This window comes from Herpailurus yagouaroundi, unplaced genomic scaffold, assembly GCF_014898765.1.
Source record: "Herpailurus yagouaroundi ecotype Mexico unplaced genomic scaffold, PumYag 29, whole genome shotgun sequence".
Lineage (NCBI taxonomy): Eukaryota > Metazoa > Chordata > Mammalia > Carnivora > Felidae > Herpailurus > Herpailurus yagouaroundi.
In genome coordinates this window covers 53,975,605-54,003,294 of record NW_024412377.1, presented here as the reverse complement: position 1 = coordinate 54,003,294, position 27,690 = coordinate 53,975,605, and the positions used below count along the sequence as shown (strand labels likewise).

The window sequence follows — 27,690 nt, the reverse complement described above, 5'->3', positions numbered from 1 at the left end:
ACGGACCGCGAGATCGTGACCTGGCTGAAGTCGGACTCTTAACCGACTGCTCCACCCAGGCGCCCCTGTTCTCAGTTTTTAAGAGTCTCTTATGCTTTGGCTCTCTCCCACTCTAACCTCTTTTTTTTTTTTTCCCTTCCCCTCCCCCATGGGTTTCTGTTAGTGATGGGAAGTGAAATAAGCCATACAGAGAAAGACAGATACCATATGTTTTCACTCTTATGTGGATTCTTATTCTTTATTTAGTGAGAAAGTACTCAATATTTTACAGTTACGTATGGCAGTACTGGGTTTTTTTTTTTGTTTGTTTGGTTGGTTTTTTTTTTTTTTTACAGATTCCCTATATCAGATGAAGGAAGATCTTTTCTGTTCTTAGCTGACTGAGGGTTTTAATCATGCTTCGGTGTTCTATTGTTCAAATGCTTATTCTTCGTCTATTATCATATGAACTTTGATTTTTAGTGTGAATATGGTAAATTATATATGTAGATTTTCAAATGTTAAACCAACCTTGCATACCCTGATAACCTTGTTTACTAATGATGTATTGTTTTTATGTATTGCTGAAAGCAATTTGACATTTAAAAAAGGTTATATTTGTATATATGTTTGTGAGGGATGTTTTTCTTTTTTTTGTCATATCTTTGTCCAGTTTTGCTATGAATATTATGTTGGCTTCATACAACAACTTGAGAAGTGCTTTTACCTTTTTAATTTTATGGTAGAGTGTGAGATTTATGTCATTTTTTCCTTAAATGTGTGACAAACTGTATCAGTGAAGTTATCTGGGTCTATAGTTTGGGAATGATCTTAAATAATTCATTTATTTAAATAGGGGTATTCATATTTTCTGTTTCATCTTGTTTCAGTCATGGGAAGGTGTCATTTTCAGGAGCTTTATTCTTTTCTTCTCAGTTGTTAAATTTTTTGGCATAAAATTGCTTATATTGTTCTTTATCTTTTTAATTTCAGTTTTTATTTTTTTTTAATTCAGCTCTACACCAATGGGGGGCTTGAATTCAAACCTTAAGATCAAGGGTCACATATTCTACTGAATGAGCCAGCCAGGTACCCCCTTATTTCAGTTTTAGTGATAATTTTTACCCAGGATTAAAAAATTCTAACAGGACAAATTTTTTCTGTACTTTTAAACTTATTTTTTGTTTAAATAAGCTTTTAATTTTAGGGTGGTTTTAGATTTACAGAAAAGATACAAAGATATTATAGGGTTTCCATATACCTCTCACTGTTTTTTCCTATTATTTATATCTTATATTCCATGGTATATTTGTCACCACTAAGGAATGAACACCAGTACATTACTAACTAATCTCTATACTTTATTCAAATTTCAGTAGTTTTTCCATACTATTCCTTTTCTGTTCCAGTATCCCATCTGGGATACCACCATGTCTCTTTAGCTTCCCCTGATTTATGACAATTTCTTCGTGTTTCTTTCTTTCTTCCTCTTTCATGAGCTTAATAATTTTGAGATCAAAGTTGTTGTTTTTTTTTTTATAGAATGTCTCTCAATTTGGATTTGTTTGAAGTTTTTTCCCTTGACTAACATATAGTTGTGGAAGGAAAATCACAGAGGTGAAATGCCATTCTTATTTTGTCATACCAAGAAAATATACTATCAGCATAATTTATGACTCATGATGTTAACCTTGGTTATCTGGTCGAGGTAGTATTTATCAGGATCTCCACTGTAAAATTACTTTTTCCCTCCTTCCATACTTCTAGTCTTTGGTAGCAAGTCACAAAGCACAGTTCACATTCATTGGTGGGGAGTGAAGCCCCACCTCCATGAGGGGTAAGTATTTACATAAATTATTTAGAATTCTGAATGGGAGATCAATCTCTTATGGGATTATATTGGTATTATATTGTCATCAAGTAATGTGGCCAAGTGGTCTCTACTTCTTGTTTTCTCTTTCTCTCCCTTTCTCTTTAATAAAGATTAGAAGTTCAGTTATACCAGTGAGCAAACTTTCTCTAATTAGTTTTGCTGGCTGATACAAACATTGTGGAATTTCTGAGAACTTGTGCCATTTTGTTTCCTTCTTCACACGAGGCTATAATTACTAAAATAATGGACAGTTGATAAGCCTGTGTCTCTGGAGGGACATCAATAGTTCTGAATTCCAATATGAAAGTTATAAGGCTGCATAGTGGACAGAATCATGATGCCTCTTACTCATTCTGAAATGGTGATTTTGAGTGTTGATGATGTTTCAAACATTTATTGAGTTTGCATAGTGTTGTGATCATACTGTTTTTGGTGTGGGTGGAAGAGAGTAATTCTACTTTTGAATCATAGTATAACAATGAAGGTTTTTAAAGAGAAGGAATGAGAATAGTAGGTGCTATTTTGGTTCTTAACAAAAATATACAGTGAACTCTGCTACCATTACAAAGGCACATGGTGAGAGCACCTGCTGCTTATCTTTTCTATCATTAAAGAACTTGATGTCAGGAAATAAAACTTTTCCAGTGACACATTCTGAAGAGAAAGGGTACAAAATCTTATGTACTTGGGAACTTACATAAATTTTGAGGTGATGACTTATTTCAATTGTGTTCCACCTCAGGATGATAATGGTGTAGATATTTTTAATGACATTGGTTATGAAGTATACTTTTTATTTCTAAAGAATAGCAGGGAGTTCCTATGAAAAAATTCCATTATTTTGGCTGATACTTTTTCAAAATATTTTCCATACCTACATACAATTACATGTATACTTATACAATGCTGCAGTCATACTAAACATATTCTTTTAGGACATGTAAATATCATGAACATTTCTTTATATTTTTAAATATTCTTCTCCAACATCATCTCTAATGTTTATAGTGTTCCAATGAACAAGTAATGATCTCATATTATTAAATTGTAACAAACAAACAATGCTGTGATGAACACATCTAGATAGTCATCTATGACATATCACTGATTATTTCCTCAGAGCAAAGTTCCTCAAACCTGACACTATCAACATTTTGGGAAAGATAATTATATTTGTTATAGGGGACAATTCTTTGGATTTTAGGATGTTTATGAGAACCCCTGATCCCTACCCACCAGATGCCAGTCACAACTCCCAGTTGTGGTAACCAAAACTGTCCCCACACTTTGCCAAATGTCCCCTGCAGCCAAATTTCTCTTCCTTTGAGAACCACTGCCACAGAATAGATTCTTTGAAGAAGAATTTGTCACAGATACTGTATGCACAATTTAAGTTTTTAAAAAATGTATGTGGGGTTTTGTTTTCAATTTGAAGGAAGTAATATAAGGATATAAAGAGACAACTTAAAATGTGTGAAAAAAATTCTCAAAAATCTTTCCTACTAAGTTGTTAGAGTTTAACATGCCTGGTGATAAATACAATGGGGTCCTATTTCATCTCCAGCTACAGGAAAAACTTTCTGTGTAGCAATAGAGTGCTGGAGGTCAGAGACAATAGGAAGAGAATACCCAACTCTCAAACTGCTTCTCATCTTTTTTACTATATAATAATTCGTGATTTCACATTCTGTATATATTTTATACATATATATAAATTATATATATATATAAATATATATATATTTCACATGTATATATTTTTGACTCCTGATGTTTTCCTTTTCTAAGCAGTAAGAACTGATTAAGGGTTTAGACTTTGGAATCAGCTGAACTAGATTCTGATACTATATCTCATATTTATTATTACTAATTATTATTATTTACTATTTATATTTTAGTTAGTTAATATACATTGCATTATTGGTTTCAGAAGTAGAATTCAGTGATTCATCTCTTACATACAACACCCAGTGCTCATCACAAGCACCCCTTTTTAAAAAAAGTAATTAATTAATTATTTTTAAATGTACATCCAAGTTAGTTAGCATATAGTGCAACAATGATTTCAGGAGTAGATTCCTTAATGCCCCTTTCCCATTTAGCCTATCCCCCCTCCCACAACCCCTCCTGAAACCTTCTGTTCTCTATTTTTAAGAGTCTCTTCTGTTTTGTCCCCCTCCCTGTTTTTATATTATTTTTGTTTCCCTTCCCTTATGTTCAACTGTTTTGTATCTTAAAATCCTCATATGAGTGAACTCACGTGATATTTGTCTTTTCTCTGACTGACTAATTTCGCATAGCATAATACTCTCCAGTTCCATCCATGTAGTTGTAAATGGCAAGATTTCATTCTTTTTGATTGCCGAGTAATACTCCATTGTATACCACATCTTCTTTATCCATTCATCTATCGATGGACATTTGGTCTCTTTCCATACTTTACTTTGGCTATTGTTGAGGGTGCTGCTATAAACGTTGGGGTGCATATGTCCCTTCAAAACAGCACACCTGTATCCCTTGGGTAAATACCTAGTAGTGCAATTGGTGGGTCATAGGGTACTTCTATTTTTAATTTTTTGAGGAACCTCCATACTGTTTTCCAGAGTGGCTGCACCAGTTTGCATTCCCACCAGCAGTGCAAAAGGGATCCTCTTTCTCTGCATCCTCGCCAACATCTGTTGTTGCCTGAGTTGTTAATGTTAGCCATTCTGACAGGTATGAAGTGATATATCATCATGGTTTTGATTTAATAATGAGTGATGTGGGGCATCTTTTCACGTGTCTGTTAGCCATCTTGATGCTTTTTTCGAAAAGTGTCTCTTCACGTCTTCTGCCCATTTCTTAACTGGGTTGTTGTTTGGGTGTTGAGTTTGATAAGTTCTTTATAGATTTTGGATACTAACCCTTTATCAGATATGTCATTTGCAAATATCCTGTCCTATTCCATTGGCTGCCTTTTAGTTTTGTTGTTTCTTTCACAGAAGCTTTTTATTTTGATGAAGCCCCAATAGTTCATGTTTGCTTTCATTTCCCTCGCCTTCAGTTACTTGTCTAGTAAGAAGTTGCTCCACTTTAATCCTCAGTTCTATCTGTATAAAATGGGAATGATAAGACCTACCAGAGAGAGTTGTTGGGAACATTAAATATGTTTTAGGGCTGTTAGCAATGCTTGGTATGTAGAAGGCACTCATTCAATATTATCTTTCCCCCAATTTAAAGAAGAATAATATATTTTCTCAATTTAATTCTACACCTTTTGGCCATCTAAGGAAGCATTTTAGGAACAAGAGTTTTCCTGAAACCTTTTCATTGGCATAATAACTCAAGTTATGATATTTTAGGGATGTAAATTTTATAATTGTGAATGAGACACCATCATGGTTATTATTTGATATTTTGGAATGATATCCCATTGGGTGAATGTGGAAAGATAATCCTAGGAGCTTGATTTTCTATGTATTTAAATTTAATCCATTGTAATTTTGTTTTTTTTAAATTTGCTAGTGTTTATATTAGTATAATGGTGTGATGCATATGATTTATAAATAGATAATGATATATGGAGGATGCCTGGTCAAAATTTCTTTACTACTGGGGTGTGAGATCATCTATTTTAAAGACCATTCACCTGAAGGATAGTTTTTTATAGTTTCTGTGATTTGGGATGGAGGAAAGGAATCATAAATCTCACTGCCTGTCAGAACCCACAATTCACTGAATATTATTTCAACATCATTATGCACAAAGTTTCATCATTCTTGTGATTTTCAATAACAGTGTTGGTATATTTAAATGTTCCCACCCGTCTTTCTTTTAAGATTGATTGAAATAGGGAGCAAGGTGAAACATTTCCATATTTCACTGATAGTACTTGGGAAGAGTTTTTGTTCCACTGTTTTGGAAATGGAAAATAAAATACAAGATCCTGACTTTTTCTTTTGAAAAACCTAGGCTAAGTAAGATGGTTTCAGAATTCAGAAGGTGCTGGAAGGGAGTGGTGGTGGTGGTGGTGGTGTGTGTGTATGTACGTACTTGCATGCTTACGTTTGAATGGGAGAACCAACATTCACGGGTTCCTGGTGTCTGACAGGGTCTTTATGGTAAACATTTATAGCACCCATTTTTACCCTCAAACAAGCAAGATAATGGAGAAGAAAATTTCTTGCCCCTCTCATGGTAAAAAGTTTTGACAAGAAGATAAAGGGGAATTTTAAGGTCCTTTGATCCTTCCCACATTTCACAGACTATCTGTATTTTGTGAGTTCTTCCAGACATTTCTATCCATATGAGGAAAAAAATATATGTATATAGTCTTTTCACAGACCAGAATCATAATGTGCAAATAGGAATCATATTAAGGATATTGTTATCCGAGATGCTTTTCCTTACTTTGTAATACAATAGGGATATTTTCCATATCAATGTGTATAGATTTACCTCATTCTTTCTACAGGCATCATGGCATTCTATTGCATGAATTTACTGTAGTAAATATAGCTACTTCCTTATTCAACACTGTAATATCTTCTGTATGTATCTTTGAACACTTTTCTAGAGATACATTTATAGAAATGGAATTACTGGTTCAAAATGTATGAATGTTTAAAATTTAAAACCAACAAGAGTGCATCAATTTATTCTCCAACAAGTGAGAAATTTTCCTTTTTTTTTTTTAATTCAAATTGTTTAAATTTTATGGACAAAAAAGCATTTAATTTTCCTCTTCATTGTGATAGTGAGCATCTCCAAAGGGTCATTTTATAAACAATTACTGAAGTTACGGCTCTTTACATTATATTGGTTTCATCCTAAACTGTTTCTATACTCAGGGTTGCCAAGGAAGCCAGAGTGGAGGCTGTCGGAAGGAGGGTTTGAATGAACTTTGGCTGCTCCACACGCAGGCTGATTACTGAGGAAACATCAAAAGCTTCACCCGAATGACTCATCACCCAGATCCAACAGAGGTAATAGAATAACTTACATTGCACAGCCTTTTGGCTATTTAGTCTGCTGTGTGAGATCAATGGTGCCCACGTTCTCTGCTGGATTTTGCTCTGGGAAAGAGATTTATTGGTTAGACCTTACATTACAATGCAGTCAGGGGCTTTGGGACTGATTGCCAATACTCAGTAGCATAGAGAAAAATTATTTAACATCTTGGCCTCAGGTAACAATATCTGCTTCATGGAGTTGGATCAGGCATCAAATTCTATTGGGATATCCTACTGTCCACTGCATTAACTATCCTTCGTGTTGTTTCATTATTTTCAGAGGCTTTCCTTTGTTTTGGACGGTGAAAAGCTTGTGGCTAGAGATAAGCGAAAGTGGCAATTTTAAGACGCATGTGAAATAAAAATGTGACTGATCATGCATGTGGATTATTAGATGTAAAGTGTACAATATAGTTTTATATAGGTAGTGTTACCTGGATTGTGCTCATGTGCTATAATTATGATTTTAAAATTTATTACTGTCTTTTCATGAAGTTCAGATGGTCTAATTTATATTCTCTAAACATTTCTTGTTTTACTCTTTCATCAGATTCAGCTCTTAAAATTCACTGCATGGTCTCTACAGACAAGAAGCAAAGGTTCTGCACGGCTACAGCATTTCAGTTAAAAGCCAAGGAATCCACATTTTCTTTTATTTTGCTCTTAGATAGCCAGAATGTTTTATAGTCTCCTACATACTTTTCTCCTCTCAAACACATTTTCAAGTATAATAATATATTTTTTAAAAGTCAGGTAATTTTCAGGTAATACAATTTTGGAATCCTGTGGACTTTAAAAGAAATGTGAAGAATTAAAAAAAAATCTCACATACAAAGCCAATTGCCCTCTCTGAAAATTATAGTTACCCATTTGCTAGTTGCATTATTACAGAATTGCTAATATTTCCTGCTTTTCAAAAGCATTACAATAAACTTGTTTGGAAGTCATGTTATTTACTAAAAATAGGACAGAATAAGGCATATATTTCTTTATGTTGGTTTAAAATTGAAGTATATTTTATGGAAAATGGGACATTTAAAGGTTAATCTTAACAGGGAAGTATTTTCCTACATAAATATATTATAAATTCAAAGTATGTAATTTTGGAGTTTTTCCTGATGATTTATGGTTTTTAGAACTATGGGTCTTAATTAAAATGTACTGACCTAAAGATTTTTTTTAGCTTTTACTATGCAGGTACACGAACCAAAAAAATCATGTCTCCTAGTATTCTTTGTACTGCATCTACTCTGGTCAAATGGAATCATCTATTTCAAAAGTTACTGTGAGAGAAAAATTCAAAAAGGATAAATTGCATGTAATTGTGGTAAAGAATAAGCTTTTACTGGTCAGTTAGAAAATACCAAAGACACCGTGCCTGTGTAATCAATGGTGGTTTAGTAATATTATTTTGTATAAGAAAGAACATTATTAAAATGTATTAAATTGTTCTGTACTGAAGGGCATAAGAGCATTGTGTAATCTCTAATTCCTGCCAGAGAGAGACTTTTTCACTGGGTAGAACCATTTTTATAGTCTATTCATGTATTCAGCCAGCATTTATTGAAGCTATGGTTTTCTTATGTACCCTACCAGGAACAGAATTTGGGGGTGGTAGAAAAAAATCAATAAAACACACTGCCCAAAGGATTTTCAAGCTTGAGGATGGGAGAGTGTAAAGGAGCAATCGTGTAAACAATAAATGACGATATAAAGAAGAATGAGAAGTAATGATCAAAAGGTAAACATGGCATAATAATAAGTGCTAATATCAGTATGGTGTTACTAATTGCCCAGTGTTAGCTAAGGACTTGACTCCCCATAGTGGGTGTTAGGTCATCTCGCCAGCATCCATTCTCCTCTCCTCCCCTATGCTCTTACTTACTGCGCAGTTTGTGAGTAGAAAGATAGGTTTGCTATAGTGATTGATCTGTTTGGGCATATTTGTTCATCTGAACCAATTTAGGAATTCCTCTCCTCTGGGCAATGTTAAAGAATGGGCTTGCTATTCATATCTGGACAATGGGACAGGAGAGGTTTTTTGAAGATATCTGAAAAAGTTCTTCACTCTTATGGGAGAGCTATTTGAAGTGATCATTTTGTTTACTCCTTTGTTTTGGATGAAGAAGTCCTCCAAATGTTATCATTATCTAAAGGTTATCCAAAGGTTATCATTATCATAACCTAATGATAGCCTCTCATAACTTTGGGGAAGAACAAGGCTTAGGCTGAATCTGACACCTTAGAATGAAGAGCAGAGGGAGAGAGAAAGAAATTAGATCCTTGATTCTGTGGTTAAACCACTGAATCAAATCAAGCCTGAAGCCTATATTTCTTCTGGACTTTGAGATAAGTGAGCCAATAAAAAACCTTTTGCTTTTTATGCCAGGCTGAGTTGGGTTTTCTCTTACCTTCAACCAGTCTAAATTATACCCAAGAGTTATCTTTTTCAATCTTCATAACAATCCTATGAAATAGACGATATTATTTCCATCATTTTACGGATGAGGAAACTAAGGCCTAGAATGGTTAAATATCTTGCTCTGAATCACAGAAACAGTGCATGGTGAAGCCAGGCCTTTACCTATGTAGTTTCATCCAGAAACCACATTCCTAAGCACTGCATCCTACTGCTCCCATGCTTTGGCGATGCAGAGAGAATGTCAAATCAATTTGTAGGAAAATTATCACAATGCCAGAAGCATTGGATCTGGGCCTGTAAGTGGAGTTTAAATCAACAAAAGATGGAACTGAAGCAATGGTTTTGGAGTACAGGAGATAAAGTAACTGTGGCTGGGGTCTAGTTCATGTGTAATCTCTCAGGGGGATAAGAGAAGACAGGGCCAACCAGGAAAGCTGGGGGGTGCCCCCCAGAGATAAGAAGATAAAGGTGAGATCAGGAGGACGGCCTGACTAGACAGGGGAAGTTAAGAGTAGGGAGGAGTCCTTGAGAGGAAATAATGAAACAATAGAGAAAGCAGAAATATTGAGAATGTTTGTGACCTACTTTTAGTTCCAAGACATTGGGATGATGGGACTAGGAGTGGGTTAGCGGGGAGAAAAAAGATGATATCACCAGGATCTCTGTACTGTACTATCATGATCAGGGGAAAGCTAGGTTTTGGTTTAGAAAAGAACTTAGAGGAAGTGTTGCTAAAAGGTTTGAGTGAGAACGTGTGTCTAAGGAATGTGTTGGCAGAAGAGTAACTAGAGGAATTGAGGGGAGTTGGAGAGGATAACTGAGCTGGAGAGAAAACAAGTGTGAAGGACTAGTGGGCTGGAAGCAGGTGCGTTTCGGTCAATGTATCAAAACGAACAAGGTGGGGAATTGTGGGAAGGGAAGAGGCTGTTTCCAGATTGAACTGCTTCCCAGGTTGTATTTATATAAGTGGGCTCCTTCATAATTCTGACTCCCAGTGCGTCACATCCTGCGGGCAGAAGGGAACCGAGGTGGCCATGGAAACCTGACAAACCTCAGACAATATTAATATTCACAAACATATGGAGCCTGCAGTTCTTTAAAAACAACAATAGCATCAGCAGTGGCAGCGGCAATGACAACCACTGTAGTAATTTGTAACTCTCCCCTCTGGAGAACCACAGAGCTGCATATATTATTTTTTAATAATTAGTGACAAATTAACTAATTGCTACAATCCTTAAACCTGTTTTTCCCTTTAGCTTGTCATTATCTGCAGATGTCAAAACAAGTAAAATAAATGGACCGGGTTTCCTTCAGAAGTTTGTTGATAATAACTGTTCTCCTAAAAAAAATAAAAAATGTATGAGGCTGACAAGCAAAAGCTCCTTCCTGGGTTGTTACTTTGGAATGTCTTTTTTATCTTTGAATTTCTGATAGAGATTTTTAGACTCTGCCTTTTTCCTTTTCTGAATCATCATATCCAATGGTTCACCTGGAGAACTAGTTAAAATTCGCTGTGGGAGCACAGTTCAAAATGCACTTTGCTTGTCCCTATCTTAGAGATATGGGTTCATTAGAGCTGGAGTAGGGCCCAGGAATCTGAATTGTAAATGATCTCCGGAGGTGATCCTGATGCAGGGCTACCAAGTAAGGCTGTGAGAAACAGTTCAAGTCTTCTTGGTGGGCTGGGGCCTGGAGCTTAAGATAGGGAGTTGTGTGACTCTGCTCTGAAAGTTGCTTTAGTTCCTTTTTTCTAACCCTCATTACTTTCCTCTTCACCAAAAACCTTTGGTCTTTGAGATACAGTGTTATGAAAAACACTCAGGCACTGGAATAAGGTCTGGATTAAGGTGAACTCTTGAAAGAGGCAAGTAAATTCATTGTCTCAGTTATTCCATCTGTGAGATTTTTTTTTTCAGAATTCTAGAGATGACATTCAGAGAGTACCTTATTTAACATCTAGTACATAATAAGTCCTTAAACATTACTGTTATTATGACCTTGATTTCTATTTTGCACTAACCTCTTGCACCTGCCTGTGGGGTTGCCTGCTATGTTAGCTTATGGAGGATCACATGGGATTGTGCACACACTAGGATGAATTTTCTGTTCTTTTACTACCCCGTTTCCCTTTGGCTCTGAATTAAGGCCCTTCAGTGATTTGCTGATCCCAGACACAGGTGAAGAAACAGGAGTGCTACCAGACTGACAACAGAGCAAAGACCAAGCACGCAGGGAGATTCTCAGATACTCTCATCTTATGTGGGGTGCTAAATAGAAAAAGCACAGGGCAGGTTAAAGCTATTGTGTCTGTCTACATTTGTGTTTTCTGGTGGGGCAATAAGAAATTAGACCCTATTATCTGTCTCATAACTACTTTTCGTTCTTGAAAGTTGACAAGGTGGGGTTGGATGGAGACAGAGGTTAGGAAAGGATTTTCTTGTTAGCATTGTCCCTGCTGTGTCTCCTCTGTATACTATAGACAGAAAGACTTGAAGAAATGATGGAGTGAAGGCATGCTCTAAGTTCTGTGTGTACTCTGCTGTATATGCCACAAAACCTGTTACCCATCCACTGTCTTGGCATGATAGAGCTTTCTAGTTCTGCAATTATCATCGGACAGGGATCTATGGATAGAAGTAGAATTTTTAATTATTTTCTTGTGTTGTAGGAGATCATTAAGAGGATGTAACCTCTAGTTGACCTGAGGGCTGAATCTGGGCAATAGGAACCTCTTCAGCCCCTCCCCTTGGAATGTATGTCCTGCGCACCGTTTCCTACAGCTGGAGCTGTTGTCAAGGATGCAACTTTGAAAGAGCAACCTGTTGTTGAGGCCATTGATGGTACATGTGACTGAACTAGGTAAGGCCCTTATATAAACTTTTAAGATTATGGCAGGCCAGTGCAGAGATCGGCTCATCTTGCAACACCCAAGGCAAACCTCATATGTAAGTTCGCTTGCTTATTGAAACAGCCACCTACCAATCTTGAGTGGTCTGTTTCTTTCTTTGCTCTCTCCTTGCCCTTAATGTATAGGGTCCAGTTTTCAAACGAACAGCTTGGATCGTAGATCCCCAAAAAAGAATTTCTTGGAAATTCTTAATGTGTTTCTTAATTTAAAACATTTTTACTTTATTAATTTACATCTAAGTGAGTTAGCTTATAGTGCAATAATGATTTCAGGAGGAGAATCCAGTGATTCATCCCCTACATATAACACCCAGTGCTCATCCTAACAAGGGTTGTCCTTAATGCCCCTTGCCCATTTAGCCCATCCCTCCAGCCACAATCCCTCCAGCAACCCTCGGTTTGTTCTCTATATTTAAGAGTCTCTTATGTTTTGTCCCCCTCTCTGTTTTTATATTATTTTTGTTTCTCTCACTTCTGTGGGAGAAATATATATTTTTTATAAAAAAATAATATATTTTTAATATATTTTAAAATATATTTTTAAAAAGTTTATTTTCATGGAGAGAGAATGTGAGTGGGGCAGGGGCAGAGAGAGAAGAAGACAGAATCAAAAGCGGGCTCCAGGCTCTGAGCTGTCAGCACAGAGCCTGAAGTGGGGCTCGAACTCAAGGATCATGAGATAATTACTTGAGTGGGAGTCAGATGGTTAACTGACTCAACCACCCAGGCGGCCCTTAATGTATTTCTTAATGCAGCGATGCCAAGGGGCTTTAATTGTTTTGCTATAAATTGCAAACTGGCTGCTGTGCGCAAACCATTTTAATAGGTGTGCTTCCATGTAAAAAAATCAATCAATCAATCAATTAAGAATTTTTTTGACATATGTGTTTGCTTTTGTTTTTGTTTTTAATTTAATTTATTTTTTAAATTTACATCCAAGTTAATTAACATATAGTGCAACAGTGATTTCAGGAGTAGATTCCTTAATGCCCCTTACCCATTTAGCCCATCACCCCTCCCACAACCGTGCCAGTAACCCTTTGTTTGTTCTGTGTTTAAGAGTCTCTTATGTTTTGTCCCCCTCCATGTTACAGAACAGATGAACATAAGGGAAGAGAAGCAAAAATAATGTTTGTTTTTGTTTTTATGACATTGACTTTTGAAGAATCCAAGAAAGTTATCTTGTATAACAGTCCACATTCAGGAGCTTTTGAAAGCATTTTAAAGGACACTTATATTGGGCCCTTTTATTTCCCAGACTTTGGTGGGCAGTCACTTGTTAATCTGTAGTTATTAACTCCAGGTGAAAATGAATATAAGGCCTGAGGCATTTGCCCATGGCATGATACTGGGGATTTGTCTCATGAATATGTATTTTGGGAGAATCAGTTTTAAATCCTTTTTTGTTCTGATCCTATAGGAAAGTTCAAACTTCATCCAGCTTTAGACTTTAATATAGAAGTAGAATAACTTGACTAGCATGCCACCTTTGCTTGAATTGTATTTTTACATGGTAAACCTTAAGCTAAAATAACAGCAATTAATTTATGAAGCAAAGTGGTTGTTGTCTTAAGACTTTTCTTTCCAAAGAAAAAAATAAAAAAGAAAGATATTTAAAAGGGCTGGAGTTTCATTTGCTTAATCCCTTACATTTTGGGTCCTGACTGAGGGGAAAAAAGTGGACTTTAAGATGTTTGACTGGATGAGCATGCCTTCCTACTGACTAGTGCATCCAGTAAGGACAACCATTTATGTGGCATGCGTGCACTTTAGAAATATTGCCTCATGTTGTAAGCTATTTCGGATTATACCTCTTCCCATTTTACAAAGGTACTTGGAGTTATAAAAGACATACCTATCAGAAAACTCAGAAACCTCAAACATGAATAAGATCTCCATTTGGTCATTTTTTGCTCTTTTTTAAAGTTATTAATTGCATAGTTAAAATGAATCCTTGAAGCAAATCAACAGATATTTAGGATTTGATATTTAAAACCTGTTTTTCCAGTCTCTTTAAGCTGCTTAGCATAAAATTTACCCTAGTTTTATTGTAGACTGATGAGCAAGAAATAAGAAACAGCTTTTTTTGTTTATTGGTATGGAATTTTTTAAAATAAGCCAGTGATCTTCATGGATAAGTCACACAGATAACCTTGAAAACTGAAAACTGTCATTCTTTTTGGCATACAAATGTTTACAGCAAAGCTTTAAACTAAAATAATGATCATATAATAGTAAGAATAACCCTTTTTATTGTAGGATGAGTCAATTTTTTAGAAGGGCAATAGGTCATCATATTCTATAGCTAGAATGGATATCAGATATTATGATAATAGAATAGCGAACAATGATTGAGTGCTTTCCTATGTATCAGGAACTACTTTGCATGCCTTATTTCATTTCGTTCTCTCAGCAGCCCTTGCCCTATGTGCTATTATATCCCCCCATTTTAATGAGAAATCTAAAAACTGTACAGGTGAAAGAACTTGATCAAGGTCTTATAACTCACTTAACACTCTCGTCTTAGAAGTATGGGTTGATTAGGTATCTTTCAAGGTCATGTGTAAGTAGCAATTTATTAGAAATTATTTTTGGACGTTGGATTTAAAAAGCTAAGAGTTTCTTGTTGCATAACCTTGTTGCATAAATTGTTGATTTTCAGACTTTTCATGATTCAATCTACCTGCTGAGAAGTCCTTTTTCCTGTTACAAAGGTTCATAATATGTGCAGATTTCAGAGCCTGGCTTAACTGCCCTGTAAGATGCTTATTGACTGAACCATAGAAAATTCTGTGTTACTAAAGAAACATTAAATAAGGTCTTATGTGAATATGTCTCATGTTAGTTGCTGAGGTAGGTGCTGATGCTTGTTAGTAGTTTTTAGCTCTTTGTTTAGGTCATGTCTATGTTTGTTCTGGCAGCAGGGAAGAAAAGGGATAATAAGAGAATCTATGGGCAGGACAAATAATTTGTCAAACAACTTCCTCTAAGCATAACAAAGTAATTAATTAAAGTAAATTATATCAAGTTTCCTGCATGTAATATAAGAACTTCATTAAAGGTAATAATTCTTTGATTAGCTTCCCTTCTAAAGAGAATGTTTTGTAGACAAAATTCAGGATGTTTCCTGGCCTTGGTTCATATTGCTTTTGGAGCTTGTTAATAGGTATTAATTCATTCTCTTTAATATAAAAATCCCATAGGCTATGCGGGTTGTTAGGACTAGCACCCATTGATATGCTCAAGATTGAAGAAGCTTCCAAAAATAGCACTATCACAAAAGGATTTTTGGTAAGAGAGTAACAATAATAATAATTAATGGTAACAGTTTTCTGTGGTTCACTTTGGGCGGTTACTGCAATCGTATAATAGCGGCATTGGTTATAGAGCAAATGATGATGCTCACTTGACAGGAGAGGAACATGAACATTAGAGAGATAACTTGGTAGGTAATTCTGCCACTCTGTGCAGAGACTATCTTTAAACCCCAGATCTGCCTAGCCTTCCAGTCCCCTTATACGAATAATTATGCCATCTTGTGCCTTAAATAAAACACAAATGATATATTAATTTAAATATTTCTCCTTTTTAAACAATAATTTGTTCTAATTTTATAAGTCATAATTAATCTGTCATGTATATAGGAATTACAAGTTTGTGAGAAATCATAGGTACAAACAAATGAGAATTAAAGGTACATATTTTGCATTAGTAAGGATCTCAGAAGAACAGAGATGGAAAACTCATAGTAGGTAATTTGGGAATTTAATAAAGGGATTCTTATAAGGGTATAGGCTAGTGTGTTTGGCCAGGTTGCCAAAACAGAGTACCATAGACTGGGTGGTTTAGACAACAGAAATTTTTATTTCTCACAGGTTTGGAGGCTCTCCAAACCTCACTGTGTCCTCACATATGAATCTGAGGGGACACAATTCAGTCTGTGGCAATTAGGGAAACCACAGTGGGTAGTGTAGTTCCCTGGGACTAGGAACATCAGGGAATTACCACTCTTAGGCCCGAAGGAACTGGGGAGGGTATGGCCACTACTATGGGCAGAGAGGGAATACATCTGACAGGAGTTGTAACCATAGCTGGGGATTACACCCTGGCAAGCAGCATCTCCACCATAAAAGGAGTGAAGACTTCATTCTTCTGCCTCTCCCCGATTTAACCCTTCTGCTTCTTAGTGGTGGAAACTAACTGGAAGCCAGAAGGAAAGGAAGCCCATTGATGGAGTCCATACATGTGTAGGGGAATAAAAATATTTTTTTCCCACCCTTTTGAGATCTTAGTTGAGATTTCTATAATAAAAGACAGAGTAACAGGAGAAAAACAAGTTTTTTTTGTTTTTGTTTTTGTTTTTTTTAATTTTTTTTTTCAACGTTTATTTATTTTTGGGACAGAGAGAGACAGAGCATGAACGGGGGAGGGGCAGAGAGAGAGGGAGACACAGAATCGGAAACAAGCTTCAGGCCCCGGGCCGTCAGCCCAGAGCCTGACGCGGGGCTCGAACTCACGGACCGTGAGATCGTGACCTGGCTGAAGTCGGACGCTTAACCGACTGCGCCACCCAGGCTCCCCAAAAACAAGTTTATTAACACATATATCTCATGTATACCCAAGGAAAAAATGAGTGAGTCCCTGAGGTGACTTAGAATTCAGACTTAAACACTATTTTAATTGGGGAAGGGAAGGTGGGGGATGTAGGCCTCTTAGGGGAGAGTACATGATTTTTAGGACAGATGAATGGGCCCTTAGAAGATTAGTGGGGAGGTATGCTATTGTGCGGTAAAGTTGTTCAAGTTTCCTCTCCTGTGATGAGTCAGTCTTCTTTCAGTTTGAGTATGAATGCAGGATAGAACCTATGTCCTAGCTCAAGGCAGTTAGGAAGGAGGAGTCCCCTCTTACTTGCAAAAGGGGCAGACTTTTTGTTCTATTTAGGCCTTCAACTGATTTTATGGGACCCACTTAGACTGTTTTACTCAGTCTACTGATTCAAATTCTAATCTTATCCAGAAATATTGTCACAGACATACCAAGAGTAATGTTTGACCAAATGTCTGCGTATTCTGTGATCTGGTCAGTTTGACACATAAAATTACCATCTTATCAGTCTACTCTCTGCCTGAAACTAGTCAGATGAGGTTTCCTGTCTGAGAATCTATTTCTTCTCTAGCAAACTGAAGCTAGCAAGATGTTTACCTGAGGTTACCATTCTGTGTAATTCATGAGGGCAAGCCCTTATCCTAGCACAGATCTACTAAATAGCTTACCCTTCAGGAGGACCCTTCTTTGCATCCTTCTACTCAGACTCTACTCTACCCAGACTCACATCTCTCTTTCCTTCCTCTTAGCAGCCCCTGATCTATTACTTCTAGATCCCTAACTTCTGACCCTGTGTGCCTTGAATTAGGGACCAATTCTCTATCAAGGATCCAATAACTCAATTACAAGTTAATCCTAAACATTTGTATTTAAAACTTGGTCTTCATTATTGTATCCCAAAGATACTTTTATCCCAGAACTTTTCAATTCACATAACAGTTATCCCTGTGTCCCCACAACAATGGACTTGTTTTGGGCCCTCCCTTCCAAAATTGGTAGTTCAACAACACCAAAGAAAGAGTCAATCTTCCCCATTTGATAAAACTAGAGAGGAGATTTATGACAATTGAGCTCCTTTTGGAGGATCTGTCTTTAGGCAGATAAGGGGAGTTCAGAGATGCCCGTCTCTTCATTTGCTATTTTTCAAGTGACTACAGTTCAAACTAACAGTATATACCAAAGTGGCATATTTTTCTGTCTTTCACATGTCAACCTCTCAAAGCACAGAGTGGAAAAGGAATAAGAGTGGACCTGCGAGGTCAAGGGTAAGATATCAAATGTATCTACTCTTTTGTTTTTGTTTTTGTAACTGACCACATTATCTGAAATGGGCCTTCTTATTCATCTTTTTCCTCTCACATTACTCTCTACTACATCATTGATTATCTCTTCCATGTCAGTTACTACAATAGAGAGTTATCTTCATTTATGTATATATTTTGTACATGTATGACTTCCTTCACTAGTTTCTAAGGACAGAGGCTTTTGCTGTTGTTTTTAAAGATTGTACTTCCCCATTGCTGCCAACAAATGCATTCTATGTAGAAGGTAGTTTCAACCAGAAAATAAATTGTCCTATAATAGTATCCGTTTGCAATATCCAGAATATATTTAGCTGTTCTATGATAAAAAAAAAAAAAAAAGATTGCACTTCCCTTCCACATTATGGTTGGATGCAGTCATATGGTTTGTTTCAGCCAATAATTTGTAAGAGATGTGAGGGATACTTCTAGGCAGGAACAGTTAATCCCTTGTGCAATACACTCTAGATCTATTTTTTCCCATTGTCAGAGTGGCCAACAGCCTGTGAGATGGTTGTTGCTCTGTCACTCGGCACCAGGGGTGAAAAGACCTGACATAGTAGCTATGTGGTATGAGGGAGAAATAGACTTTTTAAAAGATAAATCAGTGATATTTTAGGCTTGTTATCAGAATATAACATAGCCCTATTCTGACAAATCCTTAGTTGTGGAAAGAATGAACAAACTTGTCTTCTAATATGAGCTGATTTGTACAGCCTGTGATTATCCAAGTAGCTAATTTACATAGTTTTGAAACTTTAGCTTGTCAATACGTCCTTGTTGTGACCTTAAAATTCACAAGTTTAATATTATATTCTATCTCCCAGTAGAAGGAATTCTAAATATAACTCTCATTAACGCCAATGCTCCTTTGCATATTGAAATGACACTCTAGCCCTTGAAAGTGTAAGTTTGAGCGAGAACGACACATGAAAGACAGATCAGAATCATGCAGGCTGTCTCTCCTGGGAGGACAGGAACTAATTTGAGTTTTGAATTTATCCTTTTGATGTTCTAATATTCCCAACAATAGTAAGTCATTTTAAAATGGAGAATTGAAGCTGCCTAAGCCTGTTCTATTCTCTTATGTCTAGTCCACTCTTGTTATTCAAATGTGACTCTCATTTGTTACTTTTATTTCTTGACAAATAGGTCTGTAGACATGTACACGCTTTGTTCTGAATGTTGAACAGGAAGAAGAAAAGGTTTCCAGCACAGAAAATTTACAAAAAGTGTGAAAATTTTGAAGTCGAGTGCATCTTAAGCCAATACCATGCTTTAATTGACTATTTTACTTTATCTTCCTTTGGGTAAGAATGTTTTTAATATTATAGATTTAAAGTGAGACCTAAGTAATAAAAATATTAGGCAACCACTACTGTTGACCAATGTTTTTTGGAGAGGATATTCTTTTGGGGACATAGTAAAGGTATAACCTTCATTTGTCTGTTTCATTGAAAAACTTGTTAAGTCCACTGCTTATCCCAGAGTAGGAAAAAATGAGATCAGACATGAATGTGGACTGATAATTTCTCTGTTTGGTCCAGTGTATCCAAACACCACCATTTAGATACTCAGTTCAAGAATCATATGTGCAAGTGGCCAGAGATTTTCAGAATAAGCTCTAGGATACATGAAATACAAAAAGACTTCTGAGTGAAGTTATTACTGAAAATAATGAATATGTTTCCAAAAATTTCGGTGTAATTAGAGTCATATGAATTCCTGGAAATAAGTTATTTAAATGAAATTGGGATGGAAGAGTTGTTAACTGTGTAGGGAGAAATCTGGGTGCTGTGTAAAAGCTGGGTTCATGGTCTAATAAAGAGAAAGACTTCATATTTTTTTGTTTGGTGGAGTTAGGGGAAAAGGTCTTTGAAAGATGTTATTCTTGAGGGCTTCATATAAAGGAAACTGAGTCAAATAGATTTCTGTGAATTAACTTCCATTACTTTCAAACCTGACTGATTAGACTTCATATATCCCTATCCCTGGTTCATAGAAATTCACACCAACTGTTTACTCTTCTACCTCAATCCCAGCCAAATGTACAGAATGCTCTGTTAGGGAGATGGAGCCAGTTGTTAAATTAACAGAGATGATTGGGCCAGGGACTAAGAATAAGAATGTAAATGGGATGAACATGAAAGGAATCTGTCACTTCCCAGGTAGCTCTGGATTGAAAGTGAGTAGACAGGTGGGGGGTTTAATATAACCTTTAATATTGAAATATCATCAATCAAATCCTCACTTTTAGGAAGTATAAATGTGGGCAAAGAAATATAACTTAGGTTTTTCAGTTAAAATTTGTCCCATCTTTCAGGACCAAACAACTATTATTGCTAAAGCCTACTAGATGTTCTGTAGCTAGGACCAAAGCACAATGACTATACTATTACAACTAATTTCATCTGCTTTACGATATTGTGAATATTTGTGACAAGCTTTTGTTATTCTAGGTTAACATATAGGTGTTTCTCTTGCTGACCCTGAAATACTTGATTGATTGGACTTATACATGTTCTTTATCAATATGTATGGCATTCATTTAATGGAGGACTCTAAATTATTTTCCATCTCCTGTTTAGAAGATGAAAAATACACAAATCTACTATGATATGCATAAGACAGACTAATGTTGAACCATCTGTATTTATAGTATAATAGTATTATTTCTGATCAAAGTCTCCATAAAGCCTTGTAAGATTCTGAGGCACCAAGAAAGATTAACCTAGATATATGTATTTAACTACACAGCCATAGATAGATATAGTGTGTGTTTGTGTGTGTGTGTGTGTGTGTGTGTGTGTGTGTGTGTGTGTGTTTTCAGAAATTGTTGAATTAAGAGATCCTCTACCTTAACATTTAGTTAATCAGGCAATTTAATTAACCATGGTCTCTCAATGCTTGAGCTTTCTGTATAATGCCAAATGTTTAGATTAGCTGATAAAGTAGCTAATTAAAGTACAAAATGAAATTCAAGACTGCAGTACAAAAAGGGTTTATCTGACCAGTTATTTATCATTAAAATTATGTTTAAAAATGGTTGTTAAAACATACTTTTGTGACCAATTTTAATTCTTGTATAATAATGCAACTAATGTAGGCATTCCTTTAATGTACTGAAGACGGCCTTGATATATTGAATCTTGAATCTCTTGAATGTGGTAATGTAATAGACTGAATGTATCCTCCCCAAAATTATATGTTGAAGCTCTAACCCCCAATGTGATGACATTTGAAGGTGGGGCTTTTGGGAGGTAATTAGGTTTAGATGAGTTCATGAAGGTGGGGCCACCGTCATGGTAATAGTGTCCATATAAGAAGAGGAAGAGAGACCAAAGCTCCCTCTCTGCCATGTGGGAACAAAGCAAGAAAGTAGCTATCTGAAAACCAGGAAGAAGGTCCTTAAAAGGAACTGAATATGTTGAAACCCTTGATCTTGGACTTCTTCACCTCTTCACCTGTGAGAGGTAAATTTTTTTGCTTAAGATCCTTAGCCTATGGTATTTTGTTATGGCATCTTGAGTAGACTCATGCAGTTATGTCATTACCCTAGTGTTAATAACCTGAACATCAGGATTCTGTAGTGATCTTTTTGGAATGTAAAAGCAGGTGTTATTTCATTTCTGAAGCTCTTTGAAAAGTTGGTGGTTCTATGATATGAATTTCATGGCATGTACTTTGTCAAAGCTTACTCTGGAGGGGTAGTTAGAACCTGTGATTGTGACTTTGTTAAGCACTGTCTAGAGAATGTATAGGATTAGTTCTTGGTGAGTTGTATTTGAAATAGAATTTAAAATAAAACTATTTTTAGGCAGGTAAATGAAACTGTCTGATACATTTGGTTTTTGAGCAGTTCTTTGCTTTTGGATAGATCTGTTATGGATATGGATATGGATATGTTTTGGATAGAGATATTAACTCTAACAGAGAAGTGCTTCCTTATGAGAGTACTTGAGTTAAATGGAGGTAGAAAGAAATTGTGATCTGGAATTATTTACTTCACATAATTATTATTTGGAAAAAAATCAGACAGACATGTTTTCTCTACATATTAAAAAAAATGACTTTGACAGAATTATTATTGGATTGAGTAGACCAATTCTTCCATATAGGTCCAGTGAGAATGAAGTAGAAGCATTGAGCTCATGTTGACAATTGAGAGAAATTAGCATTTGGAAAATGGTTTTGTTTGATTTGAAAATGAGTATCAGCTAGATTCTTTGTTTCCTTAACCTTTTCCCTTTTCTCTCTGATGGACTGATATGTCCATCTATCAACCTGATGTAAAAACAAAGCAAAACAAAACAAAACACTATGCATCTATAATAAGTGCATAACCACTTGACAACTATTTAATATAGGGGATCTCTTCTGTCATATTCTTTTGGGAAAAGATGCCAAGAATTTCTACTGAGGTGTATGCTCATTATCATCTTCCCATCCCCCAAGAAAGGGAGGCAGCAGTGGTACTTTGTTGTTGTTGTTATGTAGCTCATGAATTTCTAAGAATAGGAACAGAATTACTTTTTTTTTCCTCTTTTCACTTTATATTGCTTTGTGGTAGATCTGTGTTATGCTACCTATATTCCTCACTTGCCCACTTATTTCTTCCCAGCATCTTCTACCTTTAGAAGGCATACAATTCACTCACCTCTTGTTTTAGAAGTTAAGGTTTATAGTACACCTATTTGATTTGTCCCAGTCTATCTTACTGACAGCTCACAGCTGAGTGTGTACCTTACTTTAAGCAAAGGAGAGTCTTTTGCTCAAGATTATGTCCCATCTTCAGGAACAGCCCATATGCAAAGATTGGTCAGTGTTGGGCATAAGGGCTTGGTCCTCTTGCTTGCTTGAAGTTGGGACATACAACTTCAGAGTTCTCTATGGGATCAGCTGAGACCTCTTGGAACTACATCACGTTTTATCTTAAAAATGTTTTCTAATAAACTAGTTGAATGCAAATAATCTATCGTAGAGTCTGTTTCCTGGTGATACTGACCTAAGATAGTTAGAACCAGAAGACTAAATGAGAAGTAGACTCTAAAATGAGATTTTGGAATTGATTACTTCCTGGTCAGCTGGCAATGAGAACCCCAATCCTAATAGTAGGTGGAGTGTAGATAGCCTGTGACATGATGTGTCAGTAAAATTATTCAAATGTCTAATAGTGTTGAACCAAGATCAGATGTTGGTAGAAGGAAATACACTAGAAGAGTCAATAGCTCAGGTATGAAAGCTTTAGGGGAACTAATAATCATAATATCTGTGAAACTGGTTATCTTTGAGTGCCATGGATGCAATGCAGAAAGATAATGAAAGGCTGTGGGTTGTCACTTATTTAAGTGTGCAAGTCAAAGGATTTCAACAGTAAGATATAAAGAAACCCACATATCTCAAAACCAGGAAATCAGTTTTGGCTGAAAACCTGGCTATCAGGATCAGAATCAGGTTCCCTAAGAGCAGAGACTTTGAATTCCCAAAGCCATCAATTCTGCTATGAAAATTAAAGATCCTGGTTGGGAGGAAGTGGAATGCTGAATCTTGGGATGGGGATATTTAAGTTAAAATACCTGAGAAACTAATAACTTATTTTCTTGCTGAATCCTCTGGGCCTGCAGAAATGACCCATTATATCCTATCAAAAGTTAGTACAGTCTGTTTACTTGAAGATGATGCCAAAATTAATATACTCAACACAGCTTTCTTTTGATTAGTGTTATCAAAATATATCTTTTTTCCATCCATTTAATTTTAACCCATTTGTGTCTCTATTTACAATTTATCTTCTTATAAGCAGCAAATAGTTGGGTCTTGGGTTTTTTTCCCCCTCCAGTCTGCCTTATTTGCATGTTTAGACCATTTACATTTAATGTGATTATTGATATGGTTAAGTTTAAGTCTGTCCTCTTGCTATTCATCTTCTATATGCCCATCTGTTTTTTCGTTTTCTTTTCCTCTTTTTATGTCTTCATTTGGATTAATTGTGGCATTTTTTTGCCCAATTTTATCTTTTCTATTAGCTTATTGTCTGTAATTTTTTGTTATTTTAGTTGTTGATTTAGGGTTTAAAGTACACGTGTTTAATGTATCACAATCTACATTCAAGTAGTATACCCCTTCATCTATAATGTTAAACATGTAACAACCTTATGATAGTAACCTTCCATTTTTCTTCTTCCAACATTATGCTATCATTTCACACTTTTACGTGTTACAAATCCTGGAGTACACTGATAGTCTTTTTGTTTAATCATTTGTTTTAGTTATATTTAAATAATAAGAAAAAAAATCACAAATATTTACCCATGTAGTTACCATTTCTGCTATTCTTAACTACTTTGTGTAGATCCCTGTTTCCATTCAGTATCATTTTATTACTGCCTCAAGGACTTCCTTTTCCACTTTTTTTATAGTGCAGGTCTTCTGTTTGTGAATTCTTTCAGTTTTCATATGTTTGAAAGAGACTATTTCATCTTCAGCTTTAAAAGATATTGTTACTGGGTATGCAATTTTGATTGACAGTTTCTTTCTTTCTATACTTTAAATATGGACTCTTAGCTGCATCTCCTTAACCCATAGGATCAATGTCATTTGTTGCCTACTCTCTAGAGTGTTGAAACTGTGGTTTCATATATTTTATCACTTTTTATTATTGCTTCAGGTGGGAGTATAAATTTAGTTTCTAATTTCATCTTATCTGAAAGCTTTTATATTATATATTAATGTTTACCAGAGAACATTCATAGAGAAGTGACACTGAACAACTAAGTGGACAATAATGATTTGGCCAGGATATGTCAACCAGTTTCTGTCATTACCAACTCAATTCTGGGAGTAGCCATGGTGGCAAGGATGGAGGCTATCTATGAGTGTTGGGCATTAACTCACCCAGCTTAGTCTCACTCTGTTGCTGTTTAATCTCTAAACTGCCAGTAACAGAGCCAATACTGAGCTCTTGATATGGCACCATTCCTTGAGAAGACCAACTAGCCATTTGGTAATCATTATTATAAGTTGATTTTATTGAATTCCTTCTACCTTGGAATGAAAAGAAACTAATGTTGACCGGAACTAGAATATGTTTTGGGTATGTTTTTGACTTTCCTGTCCATAGGGATTTAGCTAGCTCTATTATCCAAAAGGTTGGTAGTGTTTGATCCATGGATATAGGATTCCACATAACACTGCATCATACCAAGGGGCCACTTGATAACATGTGAACACATGGCAATATTACATATTGCTCTATCCTCTACCACACCACTGAGAAAATGTGGACTGCCAGAGTAATGAAGTGATGAATGAACAGCTTTTTAAGGGCATAGAATACCACATACACTCTTAATCATAATCATTATATGATGCTGTGTCCGTAGTAAGTAGACTATATAGGTCTGGGAAGCAATAAATGGTAGTAGAGTTGACCTGCTTCCTATTACTCCCAATGAGCCTCTTATGGAATTTGTATTTCTAATTCCTACAACTCTGGGTTCTGTGGGTGTAGAGAATAATGATTCTCAGAGAAACAATCCTTCTACTAGGGAACACAGCAAGAGTCTCATTAAAATCTAATCTATGGTTAAGAGTCCAGTCACTTTGGTATCCTTGTGCCAAGAAACCATAAGACAGGGAAAGAAGGCACCATTCTGGCATGGATAATTGACCATTATGATCAAGAGAAGATAGGGTTGCTGTTATACAATGAACACACCCAGATGATCCACTGGGTGTCTTTTGGTACAATCCTGCCTGATTTTGAACACAAATTGACAAATGCAGTAACCAGTCTGAGAAAGGTATACTTAACAGGGGCTTAAGCCTTGGGGCTTAGAATGGCAGAGGTGCCAGTTGAGGGTGAGAGGAATCTAGGATTGGTAGCAGAGGAAGGAGGTGATAAATATCTTTTGAGATGTTGAGAACAGCTGTAGTGGTGGAAGGGCTATAGTTTATCCCACTAACTTTCCACTTGCAAGTCTTTCTAGGAAAAGGGGCCAACCAGAATCTCGGAGAAAGTGTTTCAAATGAAGCCAACTAATTTACTCCCAGTGTATCTGGGTAGCACAAGGGGTAAACCCATGAATTTTGTGGTGTGCCCTCTAGATCACCCACCTCAGTATCACACCTCATCTTCGGCTTTTGGTAGAGTTATCTGCTGGCACAGCTGAGTCCCAGCAACTGCCCTCAGTGGAAGGCCAGTTTGCCCCAAGGTTATGTACCCTCCTCAGGAACAGCCTACATCCAACTTATGGACAATGTGGGGGGAAAAAGTCCTGGTAATCTTCTTTCAATTCAGTATAACTCTGAAGACCAGACTAGCTTAAGAGTTCCATGTGGGATTGGATGAGACCACGCTTATTGCTTTTTTGCAGTTTAACTTTTTCCAGTGCTCAGTACTGCTTCCTTTACCCACATGGGTGTTGATGAGTACATATCCCAATGAACTTCCTGCATGCAATCTTCCTTTCAGAGTCTGCTTCCCGGGGAACCTGATCTATATAGCACCTTTCCTTGTTCTTATGTAGCTTTATGCTATGAAACCAACTCTCAGTCTTCATTTAATATAAAAATGGGCTTAGGGTTTAATATAAGACCTGTATGGAACTGTCATGAATGACTACTGTTTCTGCCATTCAGAATCCATTAAGCTTTCTTCTGGCAACTGTATATTAATTTTCTTGCGAGGCTACATGTTGTTTTCCTTCTCCTTTTGTATGCTTTGCCTGACATTGACTCTCTTCCAGTTTAAGGAAATTACTTGAGATTTATACCTAACCATTTGAAGTATCACTTTTCTCTGGCCAAAGTTCAGATATAAATATGTTATTCAATAAGAACCAATGAAGCAAAAAAAAACTTACTTGAGCTGCTAAGGAAAAGGTAAATGCGCTTTTCCTACTGTATTTCAACCTGGAAGCCTGTGGTCTGGAACTACTGGCAATTATTTTGCTGCCTGAAATTGAAGCCAGCATTGAGGAAAGCAGAACCAGTAGAAGAAAAGTGTTTGGGTCCTTACATCATTACTTGAGCTCCTGGATCAAGACATACCTGAAGAAAACATATTCTTGGAATTTATGTTATGTGATTCTAATACTTTTCCTTTTTACAATAAACTCTTTTGTGGCACCTGGGTTGCTCAGTTGGTTGGGCATCCCACTTCAGTTCAGGTCATGATCTCACAGTCTGTGGGTTCGAGCCCTGCATTGGGCTCTGTGCTGTCAGTCAGAGCCTGGAGCCTGCTTTGGATTCTGTGTGTGTGTCTCTCTTTCTGCCCCTCCCCCATTCACGCTCTGTCTGTCTCTCAAAAAAATGAATAAACGTTAAAAAAAGTTTTAAATAAAAAATAGTAAACTCTTTTGTGTTAAATTTCCTGGAAGTCTCATGGCTGATGTAGCAACTTACTGAACCATGTTGTGGAAATGGAAAATTAAATTACTAAAAGCTCTTCATATGGAGGAAACAATTGCATGGAGGGAACATAGATCTGAAAAGAATAAGGTGCCGCTTTGAGCATTTCAAATACTCAAAGTTCTAAGTTGCTAGGAGTTCTAAGGAAGATTTAGCTTGATATTTTCTCCCTTTTTTAGTATATTCTATTCTTGTTAC

The 27,690-nt window shown here is 36.3% G+C and overlaps 1 long non-coding RNA gene across 1 annotated transcript in view; it reads left to right on the top strand.

Annotated features, from left to right (window-relative positions):
• The window catches only part of LOC121010421 (uncharacterized), a 212,731-nt gene that overhangs the window by 106,506 nt on the left and 78,535 nt on the right, over positions 1 to 27,690 (top strand). Inside the window, exons 2-4 of the long non-coding RNA XR_005781154.1 lie at positions 6,682 to 6,816; positions 8,440 to 8,584; positions 11,937 to 12,127. This is a non-coding gene — a long non-coding RNA (uncharacterized LOC121010421). The remainder of the gene's footprint in view (positions 1 to 6,681; positions 6,817 to 8,439; positions 8,585 to 11,936; positions 12,128 to 27,690) is intronic.